This window comes from Pan paniscus, chromosome 3, assembly GCF_029289425.2.
Source record: "Pan paniscus chromosome 3, NHGRI_mPanPan1-v2.0_pri, whole genome shotgun sequence".
In the NCBI taxonomy this organism is placed as follows: domain Eukaryota; kingdom Metazoa; phylum Chordata; class Mammalia; order Primates; family Hominidae; genus Pan; species Pan paniscus.
The window spans coordinates 37,959,517-37,980,569 of NC_073252.2; the positions used below are offsets into that span (position 1 = coordinate 37,959,517).

The 21,053-nt window shown below is 43.0% G+C and overlaps 1 long non-coding RNA gene across 1 annotated transcript; it reads left to right on the plus strand.

The window, feature by feature from the left end:
* Nucleotides 1-15,853: 15,853 nt before the first annotated feature.
* Nucleotides 15,854-20,704, plus strand: LOC134730185 (uncharacterized). The gene is made up of 2 exons (XR_010111848.1): nucleotides 15,854-15,984; nucleotides 18,179-20,704. It is a non-coding gene; the product is annotated as an uncharacterized LOC134730185 (long non-coding RNA).
* The last annotated feature ends 349 nt before the right edge of the window (nucleotides 20,705-21,053 follow it).

Consider the following 21,053-nt stretch of genomic DNA (forward strand, 5'->3'; position numbering starts at 1 on the left):
CCTACTTTTCCAAACATATTTATTCATTATTCAAATTTGTCTCATTAGAGTCCCTCAATCATGCAGCCACATCCCTTCGGGCCCAGAATTCATTTTCATCCAACCCATATTTACCAGTCTGCCCATCTTGTGCCAGGCACTGTGCTAGGTGCTAATGGTCACAGTGGTGAACAAGCCAGACATGGTTTCCTGGAATCTACATTCTGGTGCAATGTTCCTCTGCCTTTTTCCCTTCTTATCAGTCTCACTTCTTCTTCAAGAGCCCCCCTGAGTTCTTCCTACCTCTACTCAAATCATCCCAGCCCAGAGTCACATGGTACCTGCAGAACTTCCCTAGCTCTCACTGTTTGTATTGCTCTTTTGGTACTTATAATTCTTTATGTTACATTTTGTGTTTATGTATTACCTGTGCAGCTTGATTTTTAAATGTTTGAGGATAGAAGCAGCCTTTTATATTTTTGTGTGGTAAAGCAAATTGGCATGCAATAAAAATGATATTTATCATGTATTGAGTGCTTATTATTTTCCAGGGAAAGAAATTTTCAAAACCATGGGAGTAGGTAAGTCTATTAATCTTGTCTTTTATTTGCTATATTTGGATGCTTTGACATCTCGGGTTTTGCTGACCCTGGAGGAACTTTTCCCAGTGTTAACCAATCCCTAGAGGTAGTAAACAACTTGCTCTCTAGTGTGTTCTTCAAATGCAAACCAAAACAGAGCCCACACCCCAACCATTTCCTTAATGGGGCTGTCATACTCCATTATCTATTAATCACCACAGGAGCAGGTATCGGGTAACTACAGACAGTCCCTATGCCTCAGAGCCTGCTGAAGTTATTCAAATTATCCAATCCTAAGACTGCCCCCACCACCTCGCCCATGCATTGCCCACAGTTATTCCCTTTCCCTCTGCCTCCTGACCAACACTGAGGCTTCCCTGTTTGCCCCACCCCTACCCCCATGCTATGGTGTGCCCCCTTTCCTGGGAACCTTGAGAAACAAACTATCTCTTCAATGGCAGTCACCTCCTGATCTGTCCATCTTAACTGTACGTCGAGTTTTCTATGAATACTCTGTAGTTTGAAGCAGTCAGGAAGTTATCAGATTTTTTTAAGGAGGAAGTTGCATGGGAAAACTTAAATAATATTGTTTTATATTTGGGAAAAAAAGTCAATTGTTCTGGAACATCAAATAAAGTAAAATCTGACTTCCTTTTCCTGGTAGGTGGAATATCTGATTCTGCCATGATTCTCTCCCCGGGTCAGCAGTGGAGGAAATACATGATGAGGAAGGAAAGAGACGTTTGTGTTGGTCTGAAGGGAGCCATATTAGGATAGGACAAGGATGTTATAACAAAGGCATCTTAGTCCATTCTTGCATTGCTTTAAAGAAATACCTGAGGCTGGGTAATTTCTAAAGAAAAGAGGTTTAATTGGCTCACAGTTCTGTAGGCTGTACAGGAAGCATGGTGCTGGCATCTGCTTCTGGTAAAGGCCTTAGGAAGCTTTCAAGCATGGCAGAAGGCAATTGTGAGCCAGAACATCACATGGCCAGAGAGGGAGCAAGAGGGGAGGTAGGGGGAGGGCCACACTCTTAAACAACTAGATCTCATGTGAACTGAATGGGAATTCACTCATCACTAAGGGGATGCCACTAAGTCATTAATTGGGGATCCGCCCCCATGACCCCAACACCTCCCACCAGGCCCCACCTCCAGTACTGAGGATTATATTTCAACATGAGATTTAGAGGGACAAACCTCCAAACTATATCAAAAGGGGTACAACAATTAACCTAGACCTTAAAAAAGCTAGAAGTTTATTGCTGTGGGAGGTGAGTAGTCAAGGTTGTCAAGAGCTCTGTTCCATACAATCATTGAGGCCCTTGGGGCCTTCATCTCATCTGCATGATCGAGTCTGGGTGCCATTGGTTCTAGTCAGGCAAGGTGAAACAGCATAGAGGAGGCACATCCAGTGTCATAGGCAGTAGCTCAAAATGGCCTACATGGTGTTCACTCACATTCTATTGGAGAGAACTTAGTCCCAGGGCCACATACAACTGCAAGGCAGCTACCATTCAGTTACCATGGAAGGAGAGAAAACTGACTTGGGGGAGAGTGACACTCTCTTACAGCACCATAGGCGGCAAAAGCCTGAGAAATACAGCCTTGCACGCATCTTACGGGTTTTATTATTTTCATTTGACAGCTGGGGACACTTAAGCTCAGAATGATAAAGTAATTAATTAATCCAAGGTCATACCTGTAGTTGAAAGTGGAACTGGAATCTGAAGTCAAGACTACAGGATTTTAAAGCATCTTTTCCTTGCATTTTCTTAAACACTTAGTACTCTACATTCCTTTCTGTTCTTACTAATAGTCTTCAGTTTAAACATTTATCTCTTTTAGTTTAAGTGTTTATTTTGTTCTTTTTCCTTCTAAAGCCTATAATTTACAAAATATGCCCATCTATATTGATTGTGTTTTCTTTCAGCTCACATCTCCCTTTATTTAACTTCCCTCATGTTCATTTTTCTTGCATTTGGTCACTCTTCTTTCACATCTGAATTATCATAATTCAAACATTGTTTTTCTGATCTATTCAGTGTTTATATCATTGTTTGTTTTTCTTTTCTCACCTTTTTAATAACTATTCCTGTGGAAATATGAATACTTTTGGTCTGAGTTAGCCTATCTTGATGTCAATCAATTAATAAAGTCCAGGAAATAATAAAGTTACTTTAAGTTTCCAAAACATGTTTGCACGTGAAATGCCAAGCCATTTTATTAAATACACTTGAAGTATTGTATTAACTCTTTTTAAATTCAGTGTACAAAACAAGCTGTCATATAGTAAGGTTGCTGATAATCACAAAGTAAGTACCTAGAAACATCTAAATTCTAAGCCATGACATCATTGTTCCCAAGTAATAAGGTAAGAAAGGTAACTTGAAAGTGCAGGAGCCAACATGATAAATAGTAACATTATTTCCTGGTTTTTACTATGTAAATTTCCATGTACTTGGGCTTTAGCCTGGAAAACATTTATATAAATTAATTATATCAGATTAACAAAGGGAAAATCAATTGGATTTTGAACTTACTAATTTCAAGAGAACATTCCAAATAATAAGAGAAATTAAAAATTAATTTTTCTCTTACAAGTAGATCTATGCAGCTACTGTCCTAAAACTTCAAAAGTTTGTGTAGTCAAAAGAAAGAAATTAAATACTATTTAATGCCCCTAATAGAGTAGATTTTCTTGCATCTTTTGTCTATAGTTCTAGTAGTCATGGAAAATGGAAGATGCATTTTGTTTTTTAAAAAAAGTCATAAAAAATGGATTAATGATACTCATCAAAGCATCAATTAGGAAGCAAATGTGGATGAGCTCCATAGCTAGAGAGAGTGTGAAATCCAGCTGTGTTCTTCAGAGGAGGCTAACTGCTGTGACAATCAGCCCCAGCACTCCAGTGTTCATTTTTCATTTGTGAAATAACACAATGTGAGTGTTCCTGGACAGGTGGCCCTGCTGTATGGCTCTTTCCAAGCAATGACTCGGGACCCAGGCTCCTTCAATCTTGTATCTCCGCCATCACCTAGGGCATCAGAGTCCTCTGACTTCCAGCTTCGCAGATAACAAGAAAACAAGAGTGGAGGATTTGGGAGGAAGATAGTCAACAGACCACATACCCGGGAGCAAGACTGGGAAATTGAGTCTGGTTCTACATCCTGGAAGAAAAGGAAACAGGATAGTAATTACTGCCATGCCAGCATCTCTCTCCCAACACAATACAAAGCAACTAATTTTCAAAGTAACTCCATTTATATCCATTTCTGTAGGAAAGTGCAATGGTTAATTTTGCATCAACTTGACTGAGATAAGGGATGCCCAGATAACTGGTGAAACATTATTTCTGTGTGTATCTGGAAGAGATTAGCATTTGAATTGGTAACTGAGAAAAGAAGATCACCCTCACCAAAGTGGGTAGGTGTCATCTAATCCATTGAGGGCCTGAATGGAACAAAAAGGGAGAAGAAGGGGGAATTTGCTCTCTCTGTTTGAGCTGAGACATCCATCTTCTCCTGCCTTCAGTCATGGAAGCTCCTGGTTCTCAGGCTTTTGGACTCAGACTGTGACTTACACCATCAGCACCCCTGGCTCTAAGGCTTTCAGATTCAGAGTAAATTACACCTCCAGCTTCTCTGGTTCTCACGGCGCTTCTTGGCCTCCATAACGATACTAGCCTCTGCTTTTATATACATATAAAATGAGAATTGTTACTCCAAAGGAAGATTATCTTGTGTGGGCCTAATCAGGTGAGCCCATTAAAAGAGGGCCTAGGAGTCAGAGACAGAACTCAGAGAGATTTGAAGCAGCAGAAGACACTCTCTGTTGTCCTTGAAGAAGCAGTTCCATGTTGTTTTGAAGAATTCAAATCCCTTCATAAATGTACATAATGTCTATGCCATTTATAAACAAAATGTAGCTTTCCAATTTATTTTGTGCGATGGAAGGATCAACAAGAAATTCAATGCTGCACAGGTAGCCACATTTCATAATCTGTATATTTGGAGATGTGTCCAGGTGGCAGCTTGGCAGCTCCGCTGTCCCCTGTAGCTTCTTCTTCCTGTTCTTCTACTTCTTCTTCTTCTTTTTTTTTTTTTTTTTTTCCAGAGGGAGTCTCATGCTGTCACCTACACTGGAGCTCACTGCAGCCTCCACCTCCTGAGTCCAAGTAGTTCTAGTGCCTCAGCCTCCTGAATAGCTGGGACTAAAGGTGTGCACCACCACACCCGGCTAATTTTTGTATTCTTAATAGAGACGGGGTTGCACCATGTTGGCCAGGCTGATCTCAAACTCCTGACATCAGGTGATCCACCTGCCTCAACTTCCCAAAGTGCTAGGATTACAGGCGTGAGCCACCGCATCCACTCCCCACCCTCCCGTAGCTCTTCCAAGGGTTTTCACACCAGCATGGCTACCTAGCAACAAAGTCTCACAATTAGGATCCTGTGGTTTGCAGCACAGATACCATTCCTTCCACACAGTATTCTAAAACATGCAGAACCATTTAACATGGAATCTTTTGAAATCCCAAAGCCACAGTGATCTTTTAAATTCACAAATCTGATCACATCACTTACCTGCTTAAAATTACCCAATGACCACTATTGTCTACACTATGAAGTTCAATCAATGCCCTGACAATCTAGACCCTGCGTCCCTGTCTAGCTTCATCTCTGGCCCCTCTCCATACACAGGCTCTCGAATCTACTTGTTGTGAGCACATGTTGTTATTTCCTACCTGAATGCCTCAGCTGCTCTGGCCTTCTCCTTCTTTGAACTAACATCTATTTGTCCTTGAGAACTTTACTTCAACTGCCATCTCTTTTTGCATTCATTATTTGTTCCAATTATTTGACCCTTATACGAGTATCACTCCTTTCCAAATTATTCAGTTTCTGAGACTGAATGGTGAAGGTTTAGTAGTGAGTTTGGGTAGCAAGGGATACTTATATTATTTAAATATATTTGGTTCCCAGTTTCAAATAGCAAGTATTAAGTGTATGGATAGTGAGGGCCCTGAGCAGTATGTTAATATAAATAAATACACACACACACACACACACACACACACACACATATCTAATCAGTTCCTGATATTGGATAGCAAGGCTACCTGATTACAGTTTTATTTCACAACTTACTTTTCATGTACATACATGATGTACAAAGGCAGCGTAGTCTATAGGGTTAATGGTATAGGGTCTTCAGCATGACTGCCCAGGTTGAAACCCCAGCTCTACTGTTTACCAGCCTACCTCTCTTCCTCATTTTCCATAGTTATAAAATGGAAAAATAATAGGGCCAATCTCATTAAATTGAGAGGATTAAATGAGTTAATACATATAAAGTATTTACAATTGTACATGGCTCATGGAAAACACTCCATAAGTATTAGCTGTTAGCAGTAGTCATAGTAATTGTTTTGTTACTTATGCCTTGGTTTGTTCCAAAAAGAATGTAAGGTAGCGTGTGTAAATGTGTGTGTGTGCGTGTGTGTGTGTGTGTGCATTTTACTCCTCAATTAGCTTGCATGCTTCCTAGGGGCAGCAGCTGTGGCCTGTAATTTCTTTGTGTATTTTTAAAATGGCTAGCACAGTGCCAAGTATATGGTGAGTGCACAATAAGTATGAATTCCTCCTCCCCTTTTCTCCTTAAAATACACACCATGTTAGTCTCTGTTTTCTCCCACTATGCTGAGCACCATGCTTGGCTCAATGGTATGTGTGTGTTGCTCGGTTGGACTGTTGTTGATTGCCACAGGTTGTTGAGCCCTACAGAAGTGCCTCAGCCTTGGACGGATATTCACTGACCCATTCAACAATCTTGTCCACCATTTTGTCTGCAGATTGAGTGTGCAGTGTTAATGAGCTTTGACAAGACAGAAGAGAACACGTTCACAATAACAATTGAAAATAACCCTTTTGATATGGCTGGGATACTTGTTCCCTCCAAATCTCATGTTGAAATGTGATTCCCCAGTGTTGGAGATGGGGCCTAGTGGGAGGTGCTGGGCCATGGGGATGGATCCTTCATGAATGGCTTGGTGCTTTCCTCAAGGTAATGGGTGGTAATAAGTTCAGCTGAGATCTTGTTGTATAAAAGAGTGTGGCATCTCCCCACTCTCTCTCTCTCTCTGGCACCCTCTCTCTTCATGTGACACACTTGCTTTCCCGTCACCTTCTTCCATGAGTAAAAGCTTCCTGAGGCCTCCCCTGAAGCAAAGCAGATGCTGATGCCGTGCTTCTACAGCCTGCAGAGCCATGAGACAAATAAACTTCTTTTTTAAAAACAAATTACCCAGTCTCTGGTATTCCTTTATAGAAACACAAAATGGACTAACACACTCTCTATTCTTAATGGGGAGAAAAGCTAGAATTGTAGTGAAATGAAATGTTTGTGAAGAAAATCATGACTGACTTCCATTTAAAAATGTTTTTTACATTTAAAAATACGTGAAGTTCAGCTGGGCACGGTGGCTCATGCCTGTAATCCTAGCACTTTGGGAGGCCAAGGCAGGTGTATTACCTGAGGTCAAGAGTTCAAGTCCAGCCTGACCAACATGGCGAAACCCCCTCTCTATTAAAAATACAAAAATTAGCCAGGCATGATGGCGTGTGACTGTAATCTCAACTACTCAAGAGGCTGAGGCAGGAGAATTGCTTGAACCCAGGAAGCAGAGGCTGCAGTGAGCCAAGATCATGCCACTGCACTCCAGCCTGTGTGACAGAACAAGGCTCTGTCTCAAAAAACTAAAAAATAAATTAAAAAAATGTGAAATTCAGTGCGCCTGATGATGCTGCCAGAAAAGAGAAAGCTAGCCTGAGTAGACCTTCATTCAGTTCTACCCTTTCTTAAAGTATGTCCTGTGGAAGCTTAATGCTGAATTAAAGTCTCCTAGAAACCTTATTAGGGGATTTGGGTCAGGGACAATGGTTGTTCTTCATGACCTTCTTTTGTAACCTCCTAAAGAATGCTGTCTATCATCTCACTAGGTTCACAAGGCCTGTTTTGTCCTTTGTAGTATCTCCCATGGGCCATCCAAGGGAAAAGGAAGTTCTTGCTCAAAGAAAGTTTGTGCACTATGCAAATGCAGTGATATCATTTTTCATCAGGCTGAACTAAACAGCACACAACAAAACCAAGAACCTACACCACTGCTTGTGCACTTACATGCTAACATAAACTGTACAGATTTATAGTCCCTGATGTGTACAACATCCCTTATGTATTAGTCTGTTCTCATGCTGCTAATAAAGATATACCTGAGACTGGGTAATTTATAAAGGAAAGAGGTTTAATGGACTCACGTTCCTTAGGGCTGGGGAGGCCTCAGGAAACTTACAGTCATGGCAGAAGGAGAAGCAAACATGTCCTTCTTCACATGGCGGCAGCCAGGAGAAATACAGAGTAAAGGGGGGAAAAACCCCTTGTAAAACCATCAGATCTTGTGAGAACTCACTCACTATCATGTGAACAGCATGAAGATAACCACCCCCATGGTTCAATTACCACCCACCGAGTCCATCCCACAACACATGGGGATTATGGGATCTACAGTTCAAGATGAGATTTCGGTGGGGACACAGCCAAACCATATTACCTTACATATGTGAATTATCTTGTTTGCTTCTAAACAGAACAGTGGTAACTACAATTGCTCTGCATTTTACATTTAGGTGGATCTTAAGGTGACAAGATTTTACTCCTCTTCACAATTTTTGTGATGGGACAATAAGCACGAGAGGAGAAAAAGGCAAAGGAGCATATAAAAATAAATGACCTGTTTTTTACTATGTCCCCTTTCTCAGTAGAATATGAAAACTTCCTGTGTGGGTCCTTTTATGGCTGCTTCTAGATTTTCAAAGCTGTCCCAGCTGAGACGCAGGCAAAGAGAAGAAAGAGGCTGGGCTGAAAACCACTGCAGTTTCCTGGGGAGAGAGTGCCCCCGGATGGGCCATTGATCTTCATTGTTCCTGCTAGACAAATAGACCTCTCAACATCAAATAAAACTTTACTTGATGAAGATTTGTTTGGAAGGATGCTTTGTTTATATTTCTTTACCCTTTTAGATATTACCTACAATTTCTGAGCACGTGTGCCAAGATAAAAGAACTTAACAAGCAAAGAAAAAGGGCGTTTTTTTCTAAGGGAGAGGTTCTGAAAAATCCAAGAACATAAGACGGGTTTGTATACTGGCTGAACAACATGGGGTGGCTAAACTGGTTGTGTTTCTAAATTCTTTCAAACAGGCAGAGTTACTAATTTGTCTTATCAGATGCTCAGCATGATAAATCTAAACCAAATTATCCTATCACATGAAGTACTCTTCCCTTAAGAATCAATTAAGCATTGGAAAAATGAGAATTCTTACTTCTATGCAGAAATGATACTGTGTGGTTAGCTAAAACTAGGACTGTGTTAGCAAAACACAGACTGTATTAGGACTATGATTTGTGTACAAATCACAAAACTGATCATTCCAAAGAGAATGATAGAACAAGGGTAGCCTGGGAGTTTCTGAACTAGCATTGTAACACAGTGAGTCAGTTGGTGTATCCCTCAATTCAGCTGCATTAATTTTTTTTTTTTCTTTTGAGACGGAGTCTCGCTCTGTCTCCCAGGCTGGAGTGCAGTGGCGCGATCTCGGCTCACTGCAAGCTCCGCCTCCTGGGTTCACACCATTCTCTTGCCTCAGCCTCACAAGCAGCTGAGACTACAGGCGCCCGCCACCACGCCTGGCTAATTTTTTGTATTTTTAGTAGAGACGGGTTTTCACTGTGTTAGCCAGGATGGTCTCGATCTCCTGACCTTGTGATCCGCCCGCCTCAGCCTCCCAAAGTGCTGGGATTACAGGTGTGAGCCACTGCGCCCGGCCTCAGCTGGATTACTTTATCCCCAATACTGTCACCCTACTAGTTCCTGTCTTGCAGTGAAAAATAGCAGATCTGTGAGTCCAGGAGCTGGCTCAGGTTGGGGTTCACTGCTAGAATCACCCAGGTTGCTTTTGATAATGAACTCTATCTTCAGTCTGCAAAGTAGGTAGTGGGAGAACAAGTGAATTGAATATTGTTCATGAGCTTTTATCATTTAATAGGGCTTCACTATAGAAAAAGTAAAAAATACAGGTAAGAATAAAGTAAAAGTTTTTTTACTTTTAAAAACTTTCCATTACCAAGAAGAAATCCTCTCCACTTTTTGGTGTGCATTATATCCATCTGGATTTTTCTTTATAGTGTAAGTATGGTGAAAGCATGTGACTCAAGCTTTGATTCCAAAGTCAGCTAATGTGTTAGTCCATTTTCATGCTGCTGATAAACACATACCCAAGACTGGGTAATTTATAAAGAAAAAGAGGTTTGGCCAGACACGGTGGCTCACACCTGTAATCCCAGTAATTTGGGAGACTGAGGCAGGTGGATCACCTGAGTTCGGGAGTTCAAGACCAGCCTGACCAACATGGAGAAACTCCATCTCTACCAAAAATACAAAATTAGCTGGACGTGGTGGTGCATGCCTGTAATCCTACCTACTCAGGAGGCTGAGGCAGGAGAATTGCTTGAACCCAGGAGGTGGAGGTTGTGGTGAGCCAAGATCGCACCATCGCACTCCAGCCTGAGCAACAAGAGCAAAACTCCGTCTCAAAAAAAAAGAAAAAGGTTTAATGAACTCACAGTTTCACGTGGCTGGGGAGGTTTTACAATCATGGCAGAAAGAGAAAGGCATGTTTTACATGGCAGCAAGCAAGAGAGAATGAGAGCCAAGCAAAAGGGGTTTCCCCTTATAAAATCATCAGATCTCATGAGACTTATTCACTATGATGAGGACAGTATGGGGGAAACTACCCCCATGATTCAATTATCTCCCAGCAGGTCCCTCCCACAACACATGGGAATTATAGGTGCTACAAATCAAGAGGGGATTTGGGTGGGAACACAGCCAAACCATATCAGCTAATAAGGAGGGGAAACTTACAAATTATCACTGAACTGTCCTTAAATCACTCATAAGATTCAGTATACACAGTTTTGTGTTTATAACCCTGGAGAGTGCTTCTTATATATAAGAAGTTTTGGGAATTGCTCAACTAGAATAAAAGAAGAAACAAAAGTAATATCTTAAAATAACCTGGGAGACAGGGAAAATTCCAAGTAGTTCTGCTTCCTGGCAGTATTTAATCTGTTATGTTTTAATATTAAGCAGCTATAGCCTTAATACCTATTAACAGATGTGTTTAATGGATGGATTAAGCAAGATAATGGAGTCACACCTTACTGGAATTAAATTCTAAAGTTGGTGCCTAAGAAACACCTAGGGTGAAATTCCTCTCTCATTCTCTTCTTTCTCTGCGTGTGTGTGTGTGTGCGTGCGTGTGCACGTGCATGCACACACACACATACATGTGTAAAACTCAAATCATACATGCTGTTTTGGAGCCCACTTTTTCCACTTAACAAGATATTTAACCATTTTTCCACAACAATGAAATATTCTAAAACACGTTTTCTATGTATGGTTACTATTCAAAAATGTTTTCACATAATTACATTTTTGTTGCTTGTTTTGGAGAATGTGACTTATCTATATGAACTTTACAAATAATGTGCACCATAAGTTACTGGATGGGCCCTCTTTGGTATCTGAAAATCCAAAGAAACTACATGCCAAGGACCTGAAGCTGAAGGGCCTGTGTTTCTGTAGTGAGCTCTCAGAAGCAAAGGAGGGGACATCACAACCCAAGCATTAAAATGACTAATTCTTTTAACTTTTAAGTTCAAGGGTACATGTGCAGAATGTGCAGGTTTATTACACAGGTAAATATGTGTCATGCAGTGGGGGGACAGTTTGTTGTACAGATTATTTCATCACCCAGGTGTTAAGCCTAGTACCCCTTAGTTATTTTTCTTCATCCTCTCCCTCCTCCCACCTTCCACCTTCCAATAGGCCCCAGTGTGTGTTGTTCCCCTCTATGTGTCCTATCATTTAGCTCCCACTTATAAGTGAGAACATGCAGTATTTGGTTTTCTGTTCCTGCATTACTTTGCTAAGGATAATGACCTCCAGCTCTATCCATGATGATGACTAATTCTGTTGTTAATTTCTCACCACGGTCCAAGACATTTCGTTTTCCAGCCATTTATTAATTATACTCTTTCTCCATGAAAGTGATTTTGCAGCCTTTAAAGTACAGGGCAATTGCTAGACAAAAACAAGTGAAATGAGGATGGACTAGAAGGAGAAAAACTGAAGGCAGACAGACAAGACATCTATGGAAATTTCAGGAATGGCAAGGGAGACATTAGTGATAGGGATGGGGGCAGAGAAATTCTAGGCCAACAGGCAGGTCCCCGGTGAAACCCCATCCTCAAGCCAAAAAGTCTGCAACTGTGGCCCAAAGTGAGAATTTTTATCCCTGTGTTCCCACTCAAATGTTGCCTTTTTCTAAACTACCCATGGCCCCACCCCACCCCATCCTGTGCCTATAAAAGCCCCAGACTCAGCCAGTAGGCAGGAACTGTGGCTGGATGTTGGAGAGAAGTGGCTTGACTTCAGAGAGACAACTTGTTGGTGTAACTTCAGAGAAGAATCTGGCCAGAGACAGCTGGACCTCAGGGGAAGATTACCTTCCCTCACTATCCTCTTTTCAGCCCTCCTTCCTGCTAAGAATCACTTTCATTGGCAATAAAATCCCCCTGCATTTACCATCCTTCAATTCGTTCATGCAACTTCATTTTTCCTGGATGCCAGATAAGAGCTTGGGAGACACAAGCATGGATTCAAAAGGCTGTCACACTGTCCCTTTGCTTTCACAGGTGGAGGGCAGCTGCCTCACATGAAAAGGCAAAGGGCCTGAGCTGTTAACTGAGCCATTAACACTTAAGCCATCCAAAGATGGCAGAGCTAAAAGAACTCTGTAACACTCCCTCTGGGGCTCTGGGGGTTGCAGACACCCCTGCCTGGATGCTGCTGTGGGGCCTGCATGGAGTTTGCTCCTGCTGGCGCTAAAGCATCCAGCCAGTTCCTGCACCTTCTCACCTGTCTGCTCCCTCCTACAAGGGCTGGAATGCAGCAGGTCTGAGTGAGTGGAGTGTGATCCCACCAGTGCCGAAGGAGCTGACTGATTCCAGCGCTCATCTACTCCAGTTGCCACACTCGTTTGATCATGTGCTCCCTCTCATGAAGAGTTGAGAGTGGTAGGCTGAGTAAATGAAGCACACCTGTCACAAGTCCCTCGAAGGGGTCAGGGAAATATCCTGCTTCACTAGTAGTGATGTTAAAGAAAGGACTGTGTGAAAGTGTCAAATTTGAAGACTGTAGGAGAGGAAGAATTAGCAGGGGTTGGTGATTAACTAAAGATCAGTAGAACCTGGACATCAACCATGAAATCTCTGTCGTGACACGTCCCATCCTTCCAATCCGCAGTCTGTGGAAGCCAAAAGCTCTCACCTGGATTCTGTCCATTCTTGAGGGCTGCATTTCCCTGGATTCTTCTCCTCTGTGACCCCTTTCTTTCTCAAGAGCTGCATCTGTTCACACCAGACAAACTCCCAGTGGAAAACTCATCACTCTCTTTGATTTCCCAAACTAGCTCCTACGCAGACCACATTTATGAATTCCGTAAATGGCAGATGTTATAGGCTTGGTTGATCCAGCACCATGCCTTCTCCCTTGCCTGCATCTATTAAAGAAGATATAAAAGCTAAATTATTTCCTTTCATCCCTTATATTCAGGGAGGCCACGTGATGCAAGTAGAAACTTGGTAAGGATATTTCTGGGAAAGAACTAACTATCTTTAAGTTAGTTAATTCTTAAAGAAGAACATGGCCATTGTTAGTACTTTTTCCTCATTTTCCTTCTCCCTGCCTTGAAATATAAACTTAATGTGTGAGCCCATAGCAACTACCCTAAGACCATAATGTGGCAAGCATGAGCACAAAAGCCAACAGAACAAGGATGGTAAAGTGGAAATATAGACAGTGTCTGGGTCCCTGATGGCATCGTTGAACAGCTGAATCCATGCCAACTGCTACATAGCTCTGATTTTAAATAAACTCCCATTGATATAAGCAACCATGAGTCTAGTATTCTATTATTTGCAGCCTAATATGTTCCTAACAAATAAAGAACTCTTTGTTGTGATATTTTGGAGGTCCCAGGGAAGGTGAAAATTATGCAACTTTTCACCATCTTGCTTATCCCCTACTAATATGGTTTGGCTGTGTCCCCACCCAAATCTTATCTTGAATTCCCACATGTTGTGAGAGGATCCCGGTGGGAGGCAATTGAATCATGGGGGCAACTCTTTCCCATGATGTTCTCGTGACCATGAATAAGTCTCATGAGATCTGATGGTTTCAAAAAGGGAAATTCCCTTTCACAAGCTCCTCTCTTTGCCTGCTGCCATCCTCATAAGATGTGACTTGCTCCTCCTTGCCTTCTACCATGATTGTGAGGCTTCCTTAGCCACATGGAACTGTAAGTCCAATAAACCTCTTTCTTTTGTAAACTGCCCAGTCTCAGGTATGTCTTTATCAGCAGCATGAAAATGGACTAATACAGTAAATTGGTACCAATAGACTGGGGCACTGCTGAAAAGATACCCAAAAATGTGAAAGTGACTTTGGAACTGGGTAACAGGCAGAGGTTGGAACAGTTTGGAGGGCTCAGAAGAAGACAGGAAAATGTGGGAAAGTTTGGAACTTCATTGAGACTTGTTGAATGGCTTTAACCAAAAGCCTGATAGCGGCATGGACAATAAGGTCCAGGCTGAGGTGGTCTCACATAGAGATGAGGGACTTGTTAAGAAATGGAGCAAAGGTGACTCTTGTTATGTTTTAGCAGAGACTGGGCATTTTGCCCTTGCCCTAGAGATTTCTGGAACTTTGAAATTGAGAGAGATGATTTAGGGTATCTGGTGGAAGAAATTTCTAAGCAGCAAAGCATTCAAGATACGACTTGGGTGTTGTTAAAGGCATTGAGTTTTAAAAGGGAAACAGAGCATAAAAGTTCAGAAATTTGCAGCCTGACAATGCGACAGAAAATAAAATCCCATTTTCTGAGAGGAAATTCAAGCCTGCTGCAAAAATTTGCATAAATAATAAGGAGCTGAATGTTAATCCATAAGACAATGGGGAAAATGTCTCCAGGGCATGTCAGAGGTCTTCATGGCAGCCCCTCCCATCATAGGCCCAGAAGCCTAGGAGGAAAAAGTGGTTTTGTGGGCCAGGCGCAGGGTCCCCCTGCTGTGTGCAGCCTAGGGACTTGGTGCCCTGCGTCCCAGCCGCTCCAGCCATGGCTGAAAGGGGCCACCATAGAGCTTGGGCCGTGGCTTCAGAGGCTTACACCCTCTGAAGCTTCCACATGGCAGTTTGGCAGCGTCCACATGGTGTTGAGCCTGTGAGTGCACAGAAGTCAAGAACTGGGGTTTGGGAACCTCTGCCTAGATTTCAGAGGATGTATGGAAACCCCTGGGTGTCCAGGCAGTAGTTTGCTGCTGGGTCAGGGCTGTCATGGAGAACCTCTGCTTAGGGCAGTGCAGAAGGGAAAAGTGGGGTTGGAGTCCCCACACAGAGTCCTTTCTGGGGCACCACCTAGTGGAGCTGTGAGAAGAGGACCAACATCCTCCAGAATGATAGGTCCACTGACAGCTTGCACCATGCACCTGGAAAAGCCGCAGACAATGCCAGCCTGTGAAGGCAGCTGGGAGGGAGGCTGTACCCTGCAAAGCCACAGGGGTGGAGCTGCCCAAGACCATGGGAACCCCCCTCTTGTATCAGCATGACATGGATGTGAGACATGGAGTCAAAGGAGATCATTTTGGAGCTTTAAGATTTAACTGCCCCGCTGGATTTTGGACTTGCATGGGGCCTGTAGCCCCTTTGTTTTGGCCAAATTGTCCCATTTGGAATGGCTGTATTTACCCAATGCCTGTTCCCGCATTGTATCTAGGAAGCAACTAACCTACTTTTGATTTTACAGGCTTATAGGAGGAAGTGACTTGCCTTGTCTCAAATGAGTCTTTGGACTGTGGACTTTTGAGTTAATGTTGAAATGAGTTAAGACTTTGGGGGACTGTTGGGAAGGCATGATTTGTTTTGAAATGTGAGGATGTGAGATTTGGGAGGGGCCAGGGGCTGAAACCCAAATTCAGGGTTTGGCTGTGTGCCCACACAAATCTCATCTTGAATTCCCACATGTTGTGGGAGGGACCTGGTGGGAGGTGACTGAATCATGAGGGAAAGTCTTTCCCATGCTGTTCTTGTGACAGTGAATAAGTTTCATGAGATCTGATGGCTTTAAAAAGAGCTTGTAGCCTGAACAAGCTTTTCTCTTTGCCTGCCGTCATCCACGTAAGACGTGACTTGCTTCTCCTTGCTGTCCGCCATGATTGTGAGGCTTCCCCAGCCACGTGGAACTGTAAGTCCAATTTTACCTCTTTCTTTTGTAAATTGTCCAGTCTCGGGTATGTCTTTATCAGTCACGTGAAAATGGACTAATACACCTACTCTCTCTATGCTCTCTTCATTTTTCTCTCATTTCCCCATCTCCTCCGAAGAGCGAAGCGGAATTATCTCCTTGTTTTCTACTGAGCATTTGTGATCATGATGGATCTTTTTTAACTTAAATGTAACTTAGACATCTCTTCCTCCATTTCAAATATTTACCATGTTTTTTCCCCAATGAAGTCAGCTCTCTCCCTAAAGAGAATTCTGATGCCAGGTGGTTCAGATAAAAATATCTTCTACTTTCCTACATAAAATATAAAGCATTTCTAAAAAGGATACCAGTGCTTAAAGTCCTAGAGATTGAAAACAGGACAACACTGCCACTATTGATAAGTTAATTCTGCATAGCAGTGAAAATCGATGACAGTGTTGACTCTGTTGGAGTGGAGCATGCTGTCTATTAAAGGCTGAAATATTGGACTTCTCCCTCCAGCCAAGGAAGATCATTACTGTGGGGCTTATTCTGTAACTGCCCAATGGGTTCACCTTGCCAGCTGCCTAGACAGAGCTGATTTATCAAGACAGGGAAACTGCAATGAAGAAAGAGTAATTCACACAGAGCCGGCTGTGCGGGAGACCAGAGGAGTTTTATTATTACTCAAATTAGTCTCCCTGAGCATTTGGGGATCGGAGTTTTTAAAGATAAATTGGTGGGTAAGGGCTCAGGAAGTAGGGAGTGCTGATTGGTCAGGTTAGAGATGAAATTATAGGGGGGTTCAAAATGAGGTTTTCTTGCTGTCTTCTGTTTGTGGGTGGGATCACAGAATTGGTTGACCCAGATTACGGGTCTGGGTGATGTCAGATGATCCATCAAGTGCAGGGTCTGCAAAATATCTCAAACACTGATCTTAGGTTTTACAATAGTGATGTTATCCCGGGGAGCAATTTGGGGAGGTTCAGACTCTTGCAGCCAGAGGCTGCATGACCCCTAAACTGTAATTTCTAATCTTGCAGCTAATTTGTTAGTCCTGCAAAGGCAGACTGGTCCCCAGGCAAGAAAAGGGTCTTTATGGGAAAGGGCTACTATCAACTTTGTTTCAGAGTCAAACCATAAACTAAATTATTACCCAAGGTTAGTTCAGCCTATGCCCAGGAATGAACAAGGACAGCTTAAAGATTAGAAGCAAGATGGAATTGGTTAGGTCTGATCTCTATCACTGTCATTTCCTCAGTTATAACTTTTGCAAAGGTGGTTTCAATTCAACTGCGCATGCTCCCAGTGTCTTGCACCTCCACTTTGAGATGATACTTAAACCCCAGAGAAAAGCCATCTGCCTCAACCAGCTGCACCTAAGACCCTGCCCTGAGCTTGATCAGCCGTGAAATGCTCACCAGATGTCATGCCAGGCCCCTATTGACTCCGATAGGGATGGCACCATACCCTAGAGGGTGAATAAGAGACCTGGAGACAATGAATGAGACATAGGGTTTATCAGGGAACCTCCATACAGGGATGGCCCAGTGGTGGCAAGGTGGACAGTACTACCATTACTATTTGTAAAAAGCATGCAGTTTATACAGCATTTTCACTTAGGACCCTCCTCTTAGCAACCTCCATTTAACCCAAAACAAAGGGCCTCAATCCCCTCAATCTCTGGGTTGGCCACTCCTGGATTCCTTAGCTTGGAACTCCAAACACACATGCTTCTTAGATCCTAAAATCATTCTCAGGGTACGTTTAAATTATTGTTGTAAGGTGCATCTGCCATATACCAGGTAAAAACGTGAGAATCTGTACCACACTGGGCTCAGAAAGTTCGTGTGTTCAGCCAGCAGAGGTCGGCTGACAAGACCATCTCAACCTTGGCTTTGAAAAGCTCAAGACAGTTAGTGGCTTCCTCAGAAATACGAATCTGTGTGTTCTCTACCAAGCAATAATTGAGATTACTAGGAATAATTGAGAATGTACTTCCTGATGAATGAGGGAGTACAGGGAACTTCACCTTAAAATTTGGCTCCCTGGTGTAAGGAATGAATTAAAGTCCCTTAGAGGTCAGCAAAAGCTGGAAGAGACTTTTTCTCTAGCTACATAAAGACAGGACAGACCCACCAAGGAGAATAATGGTTTTTCCTTTCCCTCCCTGTTATCTCATTATCTTTTGCAGAAAAGAAGATCAAGAATGTAACCACACCTGAACAGACTCTTTCACAAGATAATAACTGTCTCTTAGGCTCATTCTGTTTTCAAAGAGAACCATTTACAAGTTAATCTCCACTCCCATCCATTCATTCTCCCTAGTAATCATGTATTGCCCCTAAACAGAATTACCTATATTCCCCATCTCTCCCCCAGCCTCTGAAATAAGGCTATATAAGTATCTGGGCCCCATTGGGATTTGGGGGTGATATGGTTTGCGTGTGTCCCCACCCAAATCTCATCTTCAATTGTAATTCCCACAATTCCCATGTGTTGTGGGAGGGACCTGGTGGGAGATTATTGAATCATGGGGGCGGGTCCTTCCAGTGCTGTTCTCATAATAGTGAATAAGTCTCATGAGATCTGATGATACTAAAAAAGGGAGTTTCCTTACACAAGCTCTCTCTTCTCTTGTCTGCTACCATGTGAGATGTGCCTTTCACGTTCTGCCATGATTGTGGGGCCTCCCCAGGCAAGTGGAACTGTAAGTCCAATAAACTTCTTTCTTTTGTAAATTACCCAGTCTCGTGTAGGTCTTTATCAGCAGCTTCAAAATAGACCAATACAGCAAATTGGTACCAACAGAGTGGGGCACTGCTAAAAAGATATCCAAAAATGTGGAAGCAACTTTGGAACTGGGTAACAGACAGAGGTTGGAACAGTTTGGAGAGCTGAGAAGATGGGAAAATGTGGGAAAGTTTGAAACTCCCTAGAGACTTGTTGAATGGTTGAATGGCTTTGACCAAAATGCTGATAATGATATGGACAATGAAATCCAGGCTGAGGTGGTCTCAGCTGGAATAAGGAACTTGTTAGGAACTGGAGCAAAGGTGACTCTTGTTATGTTTTAGCAAAGAGACTGGTGGCATTTTGCCCCTGCCCTAGCGATTTGTGGAACTTTGAACTTGAGAGAGATGATTTAGGGTATCTGATAGAAGAAATTTCTAGCAGCAAAGCATTTAAGAGGTGACTTGGGTGCTGTGAACAGCATTCAGTTTTGAAAGGGAAACAGAGCATAAAAGTTCAGAAAATTTGCAGCCTGATAATGTGATAGAAAAGAAAATCCCATGTTCTGAGGAGAAATTCAAGCCTGCTGCAGAAATTTGCGTAAGTAACGAGGAGCTGAAGATTAATCCCCAAGACAATGAGGAAAATGTCTCCAGGGCATGTCAGAGGTCTTCATGGCAGCCAAGAAGGAGGCCCAGAGGGCTATGAGGAAAAAGTGGTTTCGTGGCTGGACGCAGGGTCCCCTTGCTCTGTGCAGCCTAGGGACTTGGTGCCCTGCGTCCCAGCCACTCCAGCCATGGATGAAAGGGGCCAATGTAGAGCTCAGGCCATGGCTTCAGAAGGTGCAAGCCTTCAACCTTGCCAGCTTCCATGTGGTGTTGAGCCTACCAGTGCACAGAAGTCAAGAACTGGGTTTGGGAACCTCCACCTAGATTTCAGAGGATGTATGGAAATGCCTGGATGCCCAAGCAGAAGGTTGCTGCAGGGTCAGCGCTCTCATGGTGAATGCAGTGCAGAAGGGAAATATGGTGTCAGAACCCCCACACAGAGTCCTAACTGATGCACCACCTAGTGGGGCTGTGAGAAGAAGGCCACCATCCTCCAGACCCCAGAATGATAGATCCACTTACAGTTTGCACAATGTGCTTGGAAAAGCCACAGACACTCAACGCCAGCCCATGAATGCAGCTGGGAGGGAGGCTGTACCCTGCAAAGCCACAGGCATGGAGCTGCCCAATATGATGGGAACCCACCTCTTGTGTCAGCATGACATGGATGTCAGACATGGAGTCAAAGGATATCATTTTGGAGCTTTAAGATTTGACTGCCTTGCTGGATTTTGGACTTGCATGGGGCCTGTAGGCCCTTGGTTTTGGCCAGTTTTTCCCATTTGGAATGGCTGTATTTACCCAATGCCTATACTCCATTGTATCTAGAAAGTCACTAACCTGCTTTTGATTTTACAGGCTCATAGGCAGAAAGGACTTGCCTTGTCTCAGATGAGACTTTGGATTGTGGACTTTTTAGTTAATGCCGAAATGAGTTAAGACTTTGGGGGACTGTTGGGAAGGTATGACTGATTTTGAAACGTGAGGACATGAGATTTTGGAGGGGCCAGGGGTGGAATGATATGGTTTGGCTGTGTCCGCACCTAAATCTCATCTTGAATTGTAACTCCCACAATTCCCATGTAGTATGGGAGGGACCCAGTGGGAGTTAATCGAATTATGGGGGTGGATATTTCCCATGCTGTTCTCATGATAATGAAAAGTCTCACGAGATCTGTTGGTTTTACAAATGGGAGTTTCCCTGCACAAGTTCTCTCTCTGTCTTTGCCTGCCACCATCCATGTAAGACATGACTAGCTCCTCCTTGCCTTTCACCCTCTCTCATAACTGTGAGGCCTCCCCAGCCACGTGGGGATTGAATGGCAGAGAAGGGCGGAGAAGGGCAAAGGTAAGTCCAATAAACGTCTTTCTTTTGTAAATTGCCCAGTCTAAGGTATTTCTTCATCAGGAGTGTGAAAATGGACTAATACAGGGGTAATCACTGGTTCTTCCCTGTGTGCACATTAATAGGCTTGTATCCCATTTCTCCTATTAATCTCCTTTTGTGAGTTGGATGTTCAACAAACCTTCAAGGGGTGAAACAGAAGATTTCCATCGGCCCCAGTCTTCCCAAAGGCACAGAGGTTAGGGGTTTCTCAAATATAGTTTGGTGGGCAAAGGATTAGGGTTGGGGGGCATGTTGATTTGTTGGGTCAGAGATGAAATCATAGGGAATGTCACTTTATGTATTTCTATATATGTTTTTCCTCTCTGTGTGAGCCTCACATG